Consider the following 19,568-nt stretch of genomic DNA (forward strand, 5'->3'; position numbering starts at 1 on the left):
TGCCACTCGGTGAATGCCTGCTGCCGAGGAATCTGGGAAGGCGGCTGGATTCTAACACTGATTTTTAATTGATTTTATGTATCTTGCCCTTTCAAATCTTGTGCACCACCATAGGCAGGTTCTGTGGTATAAAAGTAATAAGTGGAATGGAATGGAATTGCTGTGGTCGTCCTGACATGGGATTGGCATCCAGTTCAGAGGACATTCACATACTCATTCGTCAGGGGGCAGCACACAGGTGTGTATGATTACAGGTAGTCAGTAGCAACGTCAATCTCTTGCATCCCAGGCACTCGGCTTCTGCCATATCTCCAGCTTTTGGGCTTTAAGGGGGTTTTTTTTAGCTTTGACTTGATTGGGTTTCCAGTTCAATCAGGCACCATAAGCCTTCATTCACAGTGACTCGGGGGAAGAAAGGAGTTGCACACATCCCTTATTTTGTGCTTCAAACCAAGCCTTCAAGCGGCAATCAGGGACAACAAACAATTGCTCTTTCCAGAGCCCGTTTAGCGGAGACCCTAGGTCTGGCCGCTAGATGTCACTGTTGAACGACTGCTATGACTTTCTTCCTCCCAGGGTCTGTGAATGCTCCCCCTGCAGGCCAACCTGCGGAACAGAAGACCTGGGCCCAAGAACTGAGCCCACTTGACAGTGAGCTGCCGGGCCAGGCCTTACAGGTCTCAGGCTTAAAGGTAAAGTCGTGCACACTGAAGTAAAGGATCTGACATTTCCAGCATAAAAAAAGGCTTCAGACATTTTAATCTTTTAAAAAAAAATGTGATTCTCTATGTTATTTTCTGAGGATGTGGAAGTAGTCACGTCCTCTTAAGGCTGGTGGGAAGGAAATGCAAAACTCTTCACTTGTTTTCATAATTACAGTGTTAGGGAGTCTTTTGAGCCAGGAAAAAGTCTGTAAAAGTCTCTGCAAATAGTATTTGAATTTTATGTGCCATGTTTGCTCGTCTTATCGCTAGGGATCCTCCCTGTACTATCAAATCTGTGCACACCCTGTATACAGCTTTGTATTGTTCAATTCCCTATTTTATGTTCCTATGTCCTCCTCCCCTCATCCCCAGACATAAGTACTGTAGTTCACATCTTTATTCTACCTTGTGCCTTTCCTAGGAAAAGCCACAAGGCAGATTAATCATTAATAATAAATAAGAAGTAAAATTAACCTAGACTGAAAAATGTTACTATAACATAGAAACAGAAAACATGATGGCAGATAAAGACCACATGGTCCACCCACATCTCCTGCTCAGCTTCACAATCCCGTCCTGCCCCTCTGTGCATTGATACTTTGGATCTATTTAAATGTCTCTATCACATCTCCTCTTTCCCATCTTGTGCACTGTAAAAAAAACCCAATAGAAATTAATTGTTTAGGAGACCTCAAAAGATAAAAAAAAAAAGATCTCAAATAATTAGTGTAGAAAGAAGGAAGGAAGTTCATTAAAGTTTCATTGATTACCACAGACATTCTGGAGGCTGTGCAGTTTCATATCACTAGTAACCAGGATCACACGGAAACAACTAAACAGACTGGCTGGATGGGCCAATTGGTCTTTATCTGCTGTCACTTACTATGTCACTACGGTGTAGATGATTTTAAAGAACTGGAGAGTATACAGACATAGAGCAGAAATTATTGTTGTTTTTTATTTATTATGGGGTTTTTTTTGTACCCTGCCCTGAACTTTGGAAGGGCTGGCAAGAAATCATTCAAATAAATAGATAGATAAATAAATATTGTATTGACCTATGTGTCAACTGCTTTAAAAAAATTCATTTTTCAAACTGCATTATTTTTGTCTTCATGGAGAATTTTCCTTAAATTCAAGCGGATCATGGAGGAAACTGGGTCCCTCTCAGAATGCAAGACATCCAGGTGATTGCCACAAGCTTGTTAGGTTAAAACAAGTCCATTAACGATGTTATACCGTGCAGTAGATTTCCTATTAATAACAGCTACCTTGAAATATATTCAGGCAGCACAGAAGCTTGGATGTGATATAACCCCCAAAAAGGAATGCATTCTTCCAAGACCAGACGCAGGCACATTGAACTACATTCTTCAAAGCAGAGGGTTCACCTAACTTGGTTTTTCTGCCGCAGCAAGAATACAAAAAATGGTGGTGTTTACAGTTGAAATCCACTGAATCTTATAAAGTATCAGGGTTGCCTTGTTAGAAATACAGCTTGTTTGTTGCCCCTTATTTCTCTTGTCTATAAAATTGTAATATTCTTATACACAAATGCATGTTAAGAGGAACCTCCTGTATGCCCTAGGCCAATGAAAGTAGCAGCTTGTTTTCAGCAGCTGGAAAACTAGAAACACAAGGACTTTCAAGAGCGTGCCCTTAAGCAAACAGCATTTCTTTCAAGGAGATCCTTATATTAGGCAGGTTCCAGAGCGCAGTGCCAAAGCCACTACACAGCCAAACCCCCCCCCCCCCCCCCGGCTGGCTCCTCTTGGTAAAGAGAGGAAAGTGGCGGGTTAGCCATATATCCCATGCTGTCCAGCCCGAACCCACCAAGGCAGGATTTCACCGCTTCCAGCCGTATCGCTTTAATGACCTCAGGAACAAACAGAACCGAAAGGCGGAATGATTTCCCATGCACCTGAGCATTCATGTGATCTTCTGTAATTCAACTCTTTTTTTTTTTATGTGAACAAATTAAAAGTATACTACTATGGAAAGATTGCATCATGCCTCTTGGCTTTTTTTCCAGTCTCTGCTGTGCAGGAAGGGGTGTAAGCGCGTGTAAACTTGCATTTTATTTAAATAATAACGAATAGCTTTGGAGCTCTGACCTTTGCAGATCCATCTGGTTAAAGTTCTTATCCAAAGTAAAGTAATCTACACGGAACACAAGGTTCATTCTTTCCTCAGGAGACTTTCTGTCAAATTCATAAATTATATCCTTGCACATCAATGGGGGTTTTTTGTTTTATTTCCACTCCTCCCCTGTCCCTTTCCTAGAACAAACGGTTAACCTTTAATGAAATTAAGTTATTGGTAAAGCTCAGAAAACCAAGGGGGCCTAGTTTGGTAAAGTTTACAATGTGGAGTTGCGTCATTGCCTTGGCAAGTAAAATGGTTTCTGTGTTCCAAAAAGTCGACTCAGCTTTTGAGAGGGAAATGCTGCCGGGAAATGCTTTCAGCTGATGTTGTGTAGGCTCTGTTTGGGGTCAGCAAACATTCTTCTTCGGTCTTACTACTTTATTCCAAAAGCAGATGAGTAATAATTTCCAAATAGAAGAAGAAATAATAGCCAGGGCATAACAGCATGTAAATTCTAACTAACTTGCACAGAAAGGGATCCTCCCAGTCTTATCTGCTTCGCAGCTGCAGCTAGCTTGTAGCATCTCTGTAAGGATCCATAAAGTATTTGCAGGTTTCCTGCAGTCAGTTGCAGGCAGACTGGGGATACCCTGCAGCTTTTCAGCAGATGGCAGAGTCTGCAGCAAAACATGAGAGGATTTTGCCAGGGATTTACTCACCTTTCCAAAGCAGATCTCAAGGCAAATTACAATTCCTTCCCCTCACATAACCACGAGTTCTCAAAGAGCGTTGGCAATGAATATGCCACTGCTATGTTAAACAAAATCAATATGTTAAAAAAAATGTAATCACTCCGGCAATCACAACAACAATAAATCTCTTGCTATCAGAAGGATGGGTCCCTGCCAAGGCTATACAAGCCATGATAAAACCAATCGTTAAAAATAAAACTGGTAAAATCAATGATTGGGACAATTATTGGCCAATATGCAACCTGCCCTTCATTGCTAAAATCCTAGAAAAAGCAGTATTATCACAATTAGAGAACCACTTAGAAGACAATAACATACTATACTCAAATCAATTTTGTTTCAGAAAAAATCACTCAGAGGAGCCCAAGATGGCCGCTGCCTAGAGAGGACGCTCACAACCTCGCTCCGCGGTTTTCTACAATTTGCCTTTCCGCCGATTACCTTTGTTCTTTCTGCCATGCCTCACACTAAAAGAAAGGCAAAATTGAAAGCAACTTTTACTTCAATGCCAATTTCCGACTTGAGACAACCGCGAATCGAATCGTTGTTTGCTGGATCCGTGAGACAACTGCCGGTGGGAGGAACCGCGGGAGTGCCTGACATGGAGCAGACGCCAAACCCCCAGGTGAAGGAAACATCCCTCAGCCCCGGCGCTCCGAATCCTCCGGAACCGCCGTCAGAAATCTTCAGTATTTCTGGAGATGCCACGGCTGAATGGCTGGAAAGAAAGGCAGCTTCATTAGGAACAACAGCTCCGAGAAAGAAAGCGGGTAAAGCAATCCTTTCGGAGAGCCCTATCTTTCAGGGCTCCGGGGGCATGGAGACTGAGCAGCAGTGAATGGAGAACTTGTGGCTACAGGGACAGATGAATCAGAGGTACATGTAATATGCAACCCAACCTCAGTTAAGCCTCCAGAAATAACTCTTGATCTTATTTGGAAAATGCTAGTCTCAATGGACAGTTCTATTAAAGCTTTGACTACAATGTTGAAAGAAAATTTGCAAAGTACTAAGAATTTACATATGAAAATATTAACCATGGAAAAAGATGTGAAAGTAATGGACAAAAACTTAAGAAAAATGAAGAAATTCAGAATAATCTAATTAAATCTGAGACTATTTGTTTCACTAGAATGGAGAGAATGGAAAATGAAAGCAGAAGAATTAATCTGAGAGTATTGAATTTTCCAAAGATAAAGGCTGTGGCTCCATGAGATATGTTTAAATCTTACTTAAAGAATATTTTAAAATTTCCTGAAGAAGGGTTACCGGCCATCTCAAAAATGTATTACATACCGAGGCTTAAGGAAAGGAAGAAAGGCAATCAACATCTGCAAGGAAGTCAAGGAGATTCTTTGAATGCTACAGCATTACTTGATTTGACTCTTGAATCTGTTTATTGCTGAGAGAGATGCCGTATTAAGGCTATATATTCGAAATCAAGGATATACTTTCCACGGTCATAGAATTTGGATCTACCCGGATGTTACTAAATCAACCCAGGATAAGCAAAGGAAATTTTTACAGATGAGGCAGGAAGCTATTGCAAGGGGAGCAAAATTCATTTTACACTTTCCATGTAAATGCATAGTAATTTATCAAGAGTCTAGGTACATATTCTTTGACCCTATGCAATTACGTGTATATCTAGATTCATACTCCTGATAATACAACAGGTTTTGGTAAATAGAGGTTTAATCACGAATCCAAATCTAGGCGGTTGGTGCATTCTTAGTTTGAAAGTAATTCTCTTTTTTTTTGACTGCTCAATGTTTAATTGGACTCCCCTATTTTCCTATGATTAATAACAGATATATAACGTAATAATTGAAAAATTTGGGTTTTTTATGTTTCTTCTATCTTGAGATTACTAAAATCTGTTTTCTGAGAATATTGAATTCTGTAATTTATGTTGACATTTCAATAAAAATAAAATCTAAAAAAAATCACCCAACAGAAACCCTACTCATTTCACTATCAGACACTGCACTGCAGGAGCTTGACAACAATGAAACCTATATACTGGTACTAATTGATCTTATAGCAGCTTTCGACACAGTTGACCATACAGCTGAGAAAAATCAGAATTGACAGAAAAGTTAACAAATGGTTCCCCTCATTCCTAGAATGTAAAACATTCCAAGTCAAAATGGGAAATCAAATTTCTGACACCTTTACAAAGATGCAGGTGTCCCCCAGGGTTCAGCACTCTCAGTTACTCTATTCAACATTTACTTGCTGCCCCTATGAACATTGCTAGCAAATCTTGGACTCAACTTCTTCCTTTATGCAGATGACATACAATTCTATATCACCTCTTGTCAAAACATTGGCAAAAACTGTCAATCCTGTCAACAATCATGAAGACAATACAACAAAAACTTTCTCAACTGAAACTAACGCTTAACTCAAAAATTGTGTGGCTACGAAGAGATACAACGATAATCAAACCGCCAACAATAGACCTGGGAATTATTGACATCACTCCCTCAGACCAAGTTAGAGACCTAGGAATACAGATCGATGAGAACGTCATAATGAAAAAACATATAAAAAATGAATGAAAACAAGATACTCCAAGCTAAGAATATTACAACGGCTGAAACCACTACTAACAACTCAGGACTTCCGCACTGTATTACCAACACCAATATTCTCAAACTTAGGGCCGGATTTTAAAAGGGTTACATGCATAAGGTACGCGCGTAACCCTTTTAAAATGCCCCTGCGCGCGCCGAGCCTATATTGCATAGGCTTCCAGTGCACGCAAAGCCCCGGGAAACGCGTAAGTCCCAGGGCTTTCTTGAGGTGGGCGTGTCAGGGGGGCTTGAGGCAGTCGGCACGTCATCGGGAGGCATGTCAGGGGGCGTGATGCGGTCGACGCATCATCGGGGGGCGTGACGCGGTCGGTGCGTCATCCGGGGGCGGCCGCAGGTTTCGGCCCAGGGGCGTTCCGGGAGTGTGGCTGCGGCCTCCGGACCAGCCCCCGGACCGGAACATGGCGCGCGGCAGCCAGCCCAGCGCACGCAAAGTTACGCCTGCCTCGAGCAGGCGTAACTTGTGCGTCAGAGGTAGGGGGGGTTTAGATAGGGCCGGGGGGGGGTGGGTTAGGTAGGGGAAGGGAGGGGAAGGTGGGGGGGAGGTGGAAGGAAAGTTCCCTCCGAGGCCGCTCCGATTTCGGAGCGGCCTCGGAGGGAATGGGCAGCGCGCGCACATATCTTATAAAATACGGCGTACTTTTGTTTGTGCCTGGTGCGCGAACAAAAGTACGCGCGCGTGCTGTTTTAAAATGTACCCCTTAGATTACTGCAACTTCCTGCAGGATTACTAAAACCACTACAATTACTACAAAATGCTTCTGCTAGACTCTTACTAGGGACAAGGAAATTTGATCACATCACCCCTTCAATGATAGCACTGCACTGGCTTCCAATACAATCCAGAATTCATTACAAAGTATTAACTCTAATTTTTAATAGCATCAACAATATTAATCCAAGCTTATTAGGAGTGACACTTCAACCGTACACAACGCAGAGAGCACTAAGATCACAAAATAAAGCACTGCTAAAGGTATCCACAACACGGAACACGCACCTAAAACAAATAAGAGACCGAATGTTTTCCATAGCAGGCCCCAAGCTGTGGAACTCACTTCCAGAGTTACTACATCCGATAACAGAACGAAAGAGTTTCAAACGTGAACTGAAAACATAGCTCTTTAGAAATGCTTATGATTTAATATAAATAACCAATAAGCCGATAACTTCACGGTCATGACCAGAGATTTTCTTAGTATAATGAGCAATAAGTATAAAGCTATATAAAGTGTAATGTAAGGAGAATTAGAACTTGTACCAATATTATGTTGACTGAGGAAATAATTGAATGAATATGACCTAGAATCCCTTTACTGATGTACTGTTGACCTAAAATATGAATGTTAACCCATATTGTGAAAATTGAAAAGGATATGAAAATTGATTTGTAAACCATTGTGATCTTCTTTTGGAACGACTGTATATAAAATACCTAAATAAAATAAATTCAGGTGCAGTAGGGTATTTCCCTGCTGCACGGAACTTACAGTCTAATAGTCATTTATCAAATTACGTTAGGGCGTTATTGTTGGTGTTAAGGCCCTAATAACCGCAGTAACGCCATAACGCATGCAATAACGCATTGCGAGATGCATATGCAAATTCTAAAAATTTATTCAAAGGGGAGGGGTTTGGACAGTTTATGAAAATGAGGGGTGTTTAATATTCATGTGATAGCATAATGAACGCTTTCGCATGATTTAACACCAGAAACTACACCTTTTTTTAGGGCATTATGCCTGAAATGGGATTTGCAATAAATAATGTAAATCCCCAAATCCTGTTTTGAGCAAGGAAGAGGGAGAAGGGAGGAGAGAGAGAGAGCTTCTGAGAAGGGACACCTATTAGTCAACTTTTTATACCACTGTAAGAGGGGCCATTCTGATCTCAGGGTGAAGTCTTTCTGGTGGGCTAGGTTTTGGGGGGCAGTTTTACATGCACAGTCAGAGTTACAAACAGGACAGTAGACATTAGTGAAGATTTTATGTGATTTGGAGTGATGAAAGGTATAAAAAGATGAGATTTGTACAATGTCCTCTCGACCTAGCTTGATGCACTCTCTACCTAGCTGCTATCAAGCTAGGTTGAGAGTACACTGTACAAATCTCATCTTTGTGTACTTTTCATCACTCCAAATCACATAAAATCTTCATTGATGTCTACTTTGCTGTTCATACCTCTGACTGTGCATGTAAAACTGCCCCCTCCACCCCAAAAATGCCTCGGCCATCACCAAAACCTCATCCTGAGAGAGTCTCTCTCTCTCTCTCTCTCATATTACCATGTTTTGTTTGTTATTGCGGGTGCTATTCTCATGAAATGTATAGCAAAATGATGAATCTAGATCTAACTTTGTACCCGGGACAATGGAGGGTGAAGTGACGTGTCAATGGGAGAAGCAGCATTTCAATCCTGGCTTTCCTGGTTCTCAGCCCATTGCTCTAACCACTATGTATCTTCTGTTACAGATGTGTAAGATCCACCATGGGGGTAAGGGAGAGTGGGTCAGAGTCAATACCATGGCAAAGCATTGAAGATTATGGGAAAGTATTGCCTAGGTCTAGATCTAGACTTACGGAGCGCTTCTAACTTAATATTGGTACCCAATACAGGGGGGCAAAGGGTGTCCTATGGAAGTAGATAAGAACATGCTTTTTTGACCCAGTGTGAACATATATGCTTCAGGTAGATAAAACACCTTGTCATTTATTTGCTGTGACAGAGGAACAACAATTTATAATTAAACATTTTTACTTGGAATGTAACCATAAACGAACAACACACACAGCATTGTGATTAGGACAGCAGCATATTTTTACAAATCAGTCCCTTTTTATGTATTTTTAACATGGTACTGCAAGAATAGGAAGTTACCTTTTGATGGGACTGCGACGATGTAGATTCATTGTATGGTACTACAGTGATTTCCCTGCAGCAATCGTGTACATGTGGTGATCTTAGGAGCTGCGCCCACTACTGCAGTACCACACTATGTGCCAATGGGAAAATCTCATTAAATTGGACTCTCAATTTCTATTCATGCTTAGATAGGTTTACATTATGGCATGTGCAATTTCAAAGCAAGCCCATAACCTCTATTTCCCCACCCTAATCTCCATTCTTCCCCAGTTTTCAGTTTCCAGGAATAAGTGTAATTTAGTGACAAGGAGAATTGAACTTTGAGTCAGGAAAAATCCTGAACTGTGAGTTCCATTCTCTCCTCTGCCTCTGACTCTTTGTGAGCCCAATCTAAATAATCAAAAGGCAAGTCTCTATCTAAAATAACGCAGTCTATCCAACCTAGAGCTGAATCTCCACCTAGGCACAGTAGGCATGGCCAGAGAGGGTACCAACCTCTGCTGACTGGCAGTGACACTGCAAAAGCATCATATGCAGTGGACAGAGAGCATCTATTTGTGGGGGGGAGGGGGGGGATTCTCACCCACCTCCTTCTTGTAATCTTCAAAGGAGGCACTGACTCCACTTCAGGGCACAAGAGCTCTAAATCCAGCACCAATCCCAATCCCAATCCCATCTTCTTTTCTTTGAACACAGTCTACTAAGGAAGCTATGATTTGTACCTGAGGAGTTACTCTAGTTCTTAGCAATGAATCCTATTGGTTCAAACATGAAAAAAAGGTGAAACCACATCGTCTTGGTTATAACAGCAACTCCAAATACTCTGAGTGTTCTCGGACAAGTCACCTAACCTTTATATACCGAAACTTAGGGGGTTATTTTCTAAAGGATTATCGCATGCAAAAAGGGCCTTTTCGTGTGTGATAGGAAGTAAATGACCGGGAGGGGAGGAGTCAGGGCATGGAGGGGAGGAGCTGGGGCGGGGAGGGGGGAGAGTCGGCCACGACACCGCTGCCGGCGATAATGTGAGGAACATTATCACCAGCAGTATTGCGGCGAATAGCCCCACCTTTTACAGTGGCGCTATTTGTGCGAAAGGCTGCAGCCAGCTGCGCCGCGGTGCGAACGGCTGCGGCCTTTCTCAGGCCCGCCCCCTACCCCTTCACTCCCCCGCCCCCTTTTTCGTAGGATTCATCAATCTGCGAAGAATGATGAATCCAGCCCTTAAATTGCAGGTTCTTTTATTGCATGGATCTTTTATGAGCTCATGGTTTATATGGTACAACACTGTGTAAATTGGCAGAGCTATGTTCAGTATAAATATGCCACTCAAGGAGTAGTAACTCAAATGATTACCTATGTTGCTTCTGGAACCATTGGAAAAAGCATCATACAAGATATTAATGATGGGAGTTGTTGGTGCTTTGAAGGCTGATTGCATATACTGGTATTCACTGCCTTGGGGCCAATGGCCAGAAGAGTTGAATCAAGTGCTCAACAAATTGATCGTAGGGTAAAACCCAACAGTCAGCCAAAGATTGGCATGAGAAGTAACTGTTACAGGAGCAGCATCTTCTTGGCCGCAGTTGGTCACTACAAGCTGTTGATCATTTCAAGTTTTTCCACTTATCTGTGGTCAAAGCGAGGAACATAAGTAGAGGAGGTGAGAGAAAATTGAGAAATTAGTACACATCATACGATTGCTCATCTGATGAGAGCTGGGGATGCCAGTGTTAAAATAAGATGATGCATGGCAGGATGAAAAGAGACAGAGGAAAAAAAAGATGGCAAGAGAGTTCTTGAGTCATTTTTGTGTCTGGAATGAGAAATTACATCACATCTGGGAATGCAGAATTTGGAAAATAAGTGTCAGTGGCCTCCAGGCTGTTTCTTTTCCTCCAAAAATGAGTTTTCTGGAATTTCTGTTAAGTAAGCTGAGAATTTTAGAAACCTTATTTGGTTACAGTCGATACTAAACTGGATTTAGTGTGAGGAGAGATTTATATGAGTCATAGCAGGGCATTTCTTTTTTTTTTCAGAAAACAACATATGGACATTTTTTATAGCTGCTTATAACATTTTTAAATTAAAGACAAATGACTGGTGGTTTGCATGTAAAGGGAAGATGAGAGACGCTTTCCAATAACACCCCGAAAGTATAAATAAGACAGAAATGACAAACATGTTTTAGAACAAAGGGTCACAACTATGAAATGGGGGAGGGGAGTAGGGGGGACACTGTCACTGAATAAGGAACCACATTAGGAAGCATTATTTTCCACAGAAGGAGCGGTGGATTCATGGAATAATTTACTAGTGGAGGTGATAGAGGCAAAAACAGTTACAGAATTTTGAAAAGCCTAGGGTAAGCACAGAGTATACGTAGTGGTGGGGAACTGAGGGTAAAGCTGGGAGATCAAGGAGGGTCTGAGGTATTACAAATAGGAAAAAAAGAAAGGAAATCGCTAGCATTCTCTGCTGACATATTCCTTATTTCTCTGTTGCTCTTCATCATTGCTGTCAAGTCACACCTCTTAACATCATCCACCTACCTTAGAGGGATTTTACACAAGAGAAGATTAGCTAATCAGGCTGAGCACATAGGACTTTTCCAGAATATAGAGTGCAGCTAATACACAGGTGGGCAAAAGGTCTGAACAGAAAACTTAAAATCGGCGCCACAGGCACAAACCAGAACTCACACTTCCTGACTAGAGAGTTGGCACCCATCTGTGCTAAAGGGAACAAAGTCCAACAATATTTTGCACGATCTAGAGCAGCAGTTCTCAACCGGTGTGTCGCACACCTGCTGCTCTCCCCCCCCCCCCTTTCACCTCAGCGAGACGAACACTGCAGCCATTCCTGCCTGGGCTATCGGCACATTCAAAGAGAGATTGGTCAGGCAGGTGACTCTGTGTGTGTGTGTGTGTGTGTGTGTATGTGTGAGAGAGAGAGAGAGAAAGAGAGATTGGTCAGGAAGGTGACTGGTGTGTGTGTGTGTGTGTGTGTGTGTGAGTGTGAGAGAGAGAAAGAGAGATTGGTCAGGCAAGTGACTGGTGTGTGTGTGTGTGTGTGTGTGAGAGTGTGAGAGAGAGAAAGAGAGATTGGTCAGGCAGGTGACTGGTGTGTGTGTGTGAGAGAGAGAGAGAGAGAGAGAGAGAAAGAGAGATTGGTCAGGCAAGTGACTGGTGTGTGTGTGTGTGTGAGAAAGAGAGAGAGAGAGAAAGAGAGATTGGTCAGGCAGGTGACTGGTGTGTGTGTGTGTGTGTGTGTGAGAGAGAGAGAGAGAAAGAGATTGGTCAGGCAGGTGACTGGTGTGTGTGTGTGTGTGTGTGTGTGTGTGTGTGTGTGTATGTGTGATAGATTAGTCATGGGCCATAAGGAAGAAGAACGTGAGGACGAGCTTCAGCAGCCCTGCTGCTTCTGGTATGTGCTATTGGCCTATAAGGGAAAGGAGTAGGAGAGTTACTGGAAAGGGTAAGTAAAGGTGGCTTTTTAAGTTTATCTTTCTTGACTGACTGCCATTTTACTTATTAGGTATTATGTGATGTGTCTGCTGTTAGAAATATTTTATTGGTGTTTGGAGAATTTGTAATAATTTTGAAAATGCTTAATGATTGGATGTTCCATGTATCAGTTGTTTTGAAACATTTATTATATTCTAGTTTTAGAATTATTTTATATTTCTCGGAGAATGTATAAATAGAAATGTGGAGTCAAAAACTGAACTGGAAACAGCAAGAAGCCAAACTCTGTATGCAGTAAAACAATGCAAAAACAAAAACATTAGCTTTATGGGCACTTTATTCTATATTTGGTGAGGGTCTGTCTGTGTTCTGCGTGTGTGACCCAGCTAAGGGTGTTCTGCGAGCTTATAGTTTCTTGGTAGGGATCTATAGCAGCTTGGCTTGTTCTGTTTTCCTAATAGGAGGTGTATTGGTGTTTAGAGCCTGGTGTAATTTTTGCAGTGCTGCCTTTTCATAGGTAGGGTTATTACTGTTTGAGTTCCATAATGCAGGTGTAACTTTGTGTACATTAGTTTGTGTACATTATTTCAGATCCTGGATGTCTGATAGGTGCTATATTTTTGTTTTGCACAGAATGCAGAGTGGCTTTTTTGGGTTTCCATTCCACTTTCTGTTTCCATATTTGTAATTTGTGGTGTTTCTGTACTCGGTGAAGGTTGATTCTATGAGTGTGACCAAGGTGAAGTATTTTACTAGCATGTAGGCATTTGTATCAATATTATTTGTTGTGTTTTCTCAATAGAACATGCATTGGTGGTAAATTACTGTTTTTTCATAAGGAGGGCTATTGCACCTGGTAGGAGAGAGTGTTTATGTTGCTGTTATTGAGATGTCACCAGAAATATCTTCTTTTGTATGGTAAATTGAACAGGGAATGTTCTAGTTCTGCTCTGCACCCATTGTTGGGGGTCGAGGGGGTTCCTGTGGAATGCAGAGTGTTTGTTTACATTTAGCCTGGTGATGGTCACATGTTCAGTGTATCACGCATGTGAGAACCATCTGTCAGGTGTGTCCCGACAGAAAAAAGGTTGAGAACCACTGATCTAGAGAGTTCCTTAAGAACCCCAAGCACTACAGATGTCTGAGTTGCTAAAATGTGCATACTAACCTGGTTATTTGATCAAACACATCTCATTCTTTAGCACTAAACTTTCAAAAGGAAACTTTGATAAAATGAGAAAAATAGTTTAAAAAAAAACTGAAAGGTACAGCTACAAAGGTTAAGGTGTGGACATTGTTAAAAAATATACCATCCTAGAAGCTCAGTCCAGATGTATTCTCCGCATTAAGAAAGGTAGAAGGAACATAAGAACATAAGAAAATGCCATACTGGGTCAGACCAAGGGTCCATCAAGCCCAGCATCCTGTTTCCAACAGTGGCCAATCCAGGCCATAAGAACCTGGCAAGTACCTAAAAACTAAGTCTATTCCATGTAATCATTGCTAATGGCAGTGGCTATTCTCTAAGTGAACTTAATAGCAGGTAATGGACTTCTCCTCCAAGAACTTATCCAATCCTTTTTTAAACGCAGCTATACTAACTGCACTAACCACATTCTCTGGCAACAAATTCCAGAGTTTAATTGTGCGTTGAGTAAAAAAGAACTTTCTCCGATTAGTTTTAAATGTGCCCCATGCTAACTTCATGGAGTGCCCCCTAGTCTTTCTACTCTCCGAAAGAGTAAATAACCGATTCACATCTACCCATTCTAGACCTCTCATGATTTTAAACACCTCTATCATATCCCCCCTCAGCCGTCTCTTCTCCAAGCTGAAAAGTCCTAACCTCTTTAGTCTTTCCTCATAGGGGAGTTGTTCCATTCCCCTTATCATTTTGGTAGCCCTTCTCTGTACCTTCTCCATCGCAATTATATCTTTTTTGAGATGCGGCGACCAGAATTGTACACAGTATTCAAGGTGCGGTCTCACCATGGAGCAATACAGAGGCATTATGACATTTTCCGTTTTATTCACCATTCCTTTTCTAATAATTCCCAACATTCTGTTTGCTTTTTGGACTGCCGCAGCACACTGCACTGACGATTTCAGTGTGTTATCCACTATGACACCTAGATCTCTTTCTTGGGTTGTAGCACCTAATATGGAACCCAACATTGTGTAATTATAGCATGGGTTATTTTTCCCTATATGCATCACCTTGCACTTATCCACATTAAATTTCATCTGCCATTTGGATGCCCAATTTTCCAGTCTCACAAGGTCTTCCTGCAATTTATCACAATCTGCTTGTGATTTAACTACTCTGAACAATTTTGTGTCATCTGCAAATTTGATTATCTCACTCGTCGTATTTCTTTCCAGATCATTTATAAATATATTGAACAGTAAGGGTCCCAATACAGATCCCTGAGGCACTCCACTGTCCACTCCCTTCCACTGAGAAAAATGCCCATTTAATCCTACTCTCTGTTTCCTGTCTTTTAGCCAGTTTGCAATCCACGAAAGGACATCACCACCTATCCCATGACTTTTTACTTTTCCTAGAAGCCTCTCATGAGGAACTTTGTCAAACGCCTTCTGAAAATCCAAGTATACTATATCTACCGGTTCACCTTTATCCACATGTTTATTAACTCCTTCAAAAAAGTGAAGCAGATTTGTGAGGCAAGACTTGCCCTGGGTAAAGCCATGCTGACTTTGTTCCATTAAACCATGTCTTTCTATATGTTCTGTGATTTTGATGTTTAGAACAATTTCCACTATTTTTCCTGGCACTGAAGTCAGGCTAACCGGTCTGTAGTTTCCCAGATCGCCCCTGGAGCCCTTTTTAAATATTGGGGTTACATTTGCTATCCTCCAGTCTTCAGGTACAATGGATGATTTTAATGATAAGTTACAAATTTTTACTAATAGGTCTGAAATTTCATTTTTTAGTTCCTTCAGAACTCTGGGGTGTATACCATCCGGTCCAGGTGATTTACTACTCTTCAGTTTGTCAATCAGGCCTACCACATCTTCTAGGTTCACCGTGATTTGATTCAGTCCATCTGAATCATTACCCATGAAAACCTTCTCCATTACGGGTACTTCCCCAACATCCTCTTCAGTAAACACTGAAGCAAAGAAATCATTTAATCTTTCTGCGATGGCCTTATCTTCTCTAAGGAAGGTCATATGATTGCTGGCATTGCTGGCATTGCTAAAAAGTGAGGTGAAAGAGGCTATTTTAGCCAAAAGATCTTCATTCAAAAATTGGAAGAAGGATCCATCAGAAGAAAATAGGATTAAAGCATAAGCATTGGCAAGTTAAATGTAAGACATTGATAAGACAAGCTAAGAGACAATTTGAAAAGAAGTTGGCCGTATAGGCAAAAACTCATAATAAAAACTTTTTAAAATATATCCAAAGCATAAAGCCTGCAAGGAAGTCGGTTAGATCATTAGATGATTGAGGGGTTAAAGGGGCACTTAGGGAAGATAAGGCCATCGCGGAAAGACTAAACAAATTCTTTGCTTCAGTGTTTACTGAAGAGGATGTTGTGGAGATACCCATTCCGGAGACAGTTTTCAAGGGTGACAATTCAGATGAACTGAACCAAATCACTGTGAATCTGGAAGATGTGGTAGGCCAGATTGACAAACTGAAGAGTAGTAAATCACCTGGACCAGATGGTACACACCCCAGTGTTCTGAAAGAACTAAAAAATGAAAATTCAGACCTATTTCAATCAATTTGTAACCTATCATTAAAATCATCCATTGTACCTGAAGACTGGAAGGTAGCCAATGTAACCCCGATATTTAAAAAGGGCTCCAGGGGTGATCCGGGAAACTATAGACCGGTGAGCCTGATTTCAGTGCCAGGAAAAATTGTGGAAACTGTTATAAAGAATAAAATCACAAAACACAGACAGCATGGATTTACCCAAGGGAAGTCTTGACTCACAAATCTACATTTTTTGAAGGGGTAAATAAACATGTGGACAAAGGTGAACCAGTAGATGAGTTGTATTTGGATTTTCAAAAGGTGTTCAACAAAGTACCTCATGAGAGGCTTATAAGAAAACTAAAAAGTAATGGCATACGAAGCAATATTCTTTGGTGGATTGCAAACTGGTTAAAAGACAGGAAACACAGAATAGGATTACATGGTCTGTTTTCACAATGGAAAAAGGTAAACAGAGGAGTGCCTCAGGGATCTGTACTTGGACCAGTGCTTTTTAAGATATTTATATGTGATCTGGAAAGAGGTTCGACAAGTGAGGTAATTAAATTTGCAGATGACACAAAATTATGCAGAGTAGTTAAATTTCAAGCAGATTGTAATATATTGCAGGAGGACCTTGTGAGACTGGAAAATTGGGCTTCCAAATGTCAGATGAAATTTAATGTGGACAAGTGCAAGGTAATCCATATAGGGAAAAATAACCCCTGCTGTAGTTATGCAGTGTTAGGTTCTATCTTAGGAGTTACCATCCAGGAAAGAGATCTAGGCATCATAGATTAGTGGATACATTAAAATTGTCGGCTCAGTGTGCTGTGGCGATCATAAAAGCAAACAGAATGTTAGGAATTATTAGGAAGGGAATGGTGAATAAAACAGTGGATGTCATAATGCCTCTGTGAGACTGCACCTTGAATACTGTGTGCAATTCTGGTTGCCACATCTCAAAAAACATACAGATGCCCTGCAGAAAGGTCAGAGAAGGGTGACCAAAATGATAAGGGGCATGGAATGGTTGCCCTAGGAGGAAAGGCTAAAGAAGTTAGGGCTGTTCAGTTTGGAGAAGAGATGACTGAGGGGGGATAAGATAGAGGGCTACAAAATCATGAAAGGACTTGAACATAATGTAAATTGGTTATTTATTCTGTCAGATAATAGAAGAACTAGGGGGCACTGCATGAAGTTAGCAAGTAGCTCATTTAATACAAATCAAAGAAAATTCTTTTTCACTCAGCACATAGTTAAGCTCTGGAATTCATTGCCAGAGGATGTGGTTACAGTAGTTAGTGTAAGTGGGTTTAAAAAAGGTTTGGATAAGTTCCTAGAGGAAAAATCCATAAACTTCTATTAATTAATAAGCAATAGTAGCTTGAGATCTATTTAATGTTTGGAACATGCCAGGAACTTGTGACTTAGATTGGCCTGTCTTAGAAACAGAATGCTGGGTTTGATGGACAAAGTATGGCATATCTTATGTTCTTATATTCAGATATCCTGAAAGACAGATTTTTTGAGTGTGCTCAGAGAACTGATTTGCAAACCATTGATATTGCAAATGGAAGTCTAGATATCTGCTAAACAGAAAATGTTAAGACTTCCTTATAAAGGTTTCCAAGTGTGAAAACAAGCCCTAATCATTAGCATATTTCTCACTGCCTTGTCAAAAAGAAAAAAAGAATTGAGTGGCCAGTGGCAACCATGAAGTTTTATTTGCCAACCCATCATTAGTGAGTACTGGCCACATGACCACCTAGTCTGAGTGCAGTTTCTTCCATGAACCTGTTATTAAGAGCCAGTTGCCACAAAATGTGATTTCTTTGCCACTTTTCGGCCACCAAACATCATAGGGAGGGACTTCTGTCATGCTGATTGCCAGATTGAAAATGAAGTGCTATAAATCACTAGTTTGCTCACAGTTTTACAAGCACTGAAGGGAAGTGCTGTTCCTTAAAAATATGAAACAATATGGGGGCTAAATGTAGCCCTAAACATTGAATAAACAATCAATAAATAAGAAACGCTATGTGAGCTGCCGTATGAGTCTGACACAGGTAGATCCCGAGGGAACCAAGTAATTACTAATCTAACAAGCTCAGGCTTTAGCGATTTCTCCTGTTGTATAGAAGGCACCGTACTTCCTCCACTCGTTTTATTACAGTTCCGTGTTGTATTGGATCTTATGAGAATTGCTTGCTGACATTTCCCGTTTCTCTGTTTTGGAATGTAGTCTCTGGTAAGACTGAAGAACTCAATTGTAAATTTAAATATTTTCATTAATGGATGAAAGAAAGAAAGAGGTCCATTTCAGATTCACATTAGGGAGCTGTAAAACATTTCTTCTTTCAATATCCTAAGCTGCATTTGGGGGGCGGGGAAAAGAAAGAGATTCAAAGGTAGAGGATGAGGAAGGGAAAGTTGCTTTTTCCCTGTGTCACTGTATCCTCAGGCGCATCCAAACTTTAACTTCATAAGAGGCTGAATACTACTACTAATAAAAAACATTTCGATTTCTGAAAAACATTATTGGGATGATTTGGTCTTAAAATCTGCCCTTAAAAGGAAGCACAGACTCGTATTTCTTTTAGTGTGAATTTTTCAGTCCTGTATCCTAGAAAACAACATTCAGGGATCCGATTCTGCTCTTTGCATTCACAAAGCCCTGGCCAGGAGTGGCGTGCCCTTACGCTAAAAATCGTCCTTGCTGGGCGTCAGGAACCAGCACGGATGCCTCAGCTCGGGCTCCGGGAAAGTACTTGGTAGCTGAGGAGGAATGCTTTATCGCCTACTGCCTGCCTTCCTCTGTAACTGTGCTAAGGTTTTCAGCCTAGTTGCTCTACAAGAAAAGCAAAGGAGAATCCTTACCCGTTGTGTGAAGCCCTCAGGAGAAGCTGCTGCTGCTGCTGCAGGCAGGAGGACTGAGCCCTGCGGAAGAGAGACAGGGAGAGAGAGAGAGGGAGATGTGGGTGTGCAGCAGCCAAGAGGGCTGGAGGCAGAGCTCACTGACAATGGGGAAAGATTCTGGTCTGTGGTCACAGAACCACTCCCCTCCCTGGAGGATTCCTTAGTAGATGAAGGGGAGGCATGCCAGAACTTTAAGCTAAAGTGTGAGAGCAAACTGAAATCATCATCATTCACCTGTGACTCTTTCCTGGTACTGTGGGCATGCCCTGTCAGCCCATTAGTCAAAAAGAGAGAGATGAAAGAGCAGCCTGAGGGCTGAGTCCCCCCGCCCCCCTGCTGTATGCCTCACAGTGAAACAGAGGGAGAAGGAGCAATAATAACATTTTGAATATTAGGGGTAGATTTTAAAGCATGCGCCTGTGTGTCTCCTTGTGCAAGCAGTTTCCAGCGTGCGC

At 41.4% G+C, this 19,568-nt stretch overlaps 1 protein-coding gene across 1 annotated transcript in view; it reads right to left on the reverse strand.

The window, feature by feature from the left end:
- The window catches only part of FHL1 (four and a half LIM domains 1), a 111,558-nt gene extending 92,339 nt beyond the window's left edge, over window positions 1–19,219 (reverse strand). The window contains exon 1 of the mRNA XM_029606641.1: window positions 19,075–19,219. The gene's annotated coding sequence lies outside the window, so the exon portion shown is untranslated. The remainder of the gene's footprint in view (window positions 1–19,074) is intronic.
- Window positions 19,220–19,568: the final 349 nt, after the last annotated feature.

This window comes from Rhinatrema bivittatum, chromosome 6 (genome assembly GCF_901001135.1).
Source record: "Rhinatrema bivittatum chromosome 6, aRhiBiv1.1, whole genome shotgun sequence".
Classification (NCBI taxonomy): domain Eukaryota; kingdom Metazoa; phylum Chordata; class Amphibia; order Gymnophiona; family Rhinatrematidae; genus Rhinatrema; species Rhinatrema bivittatum.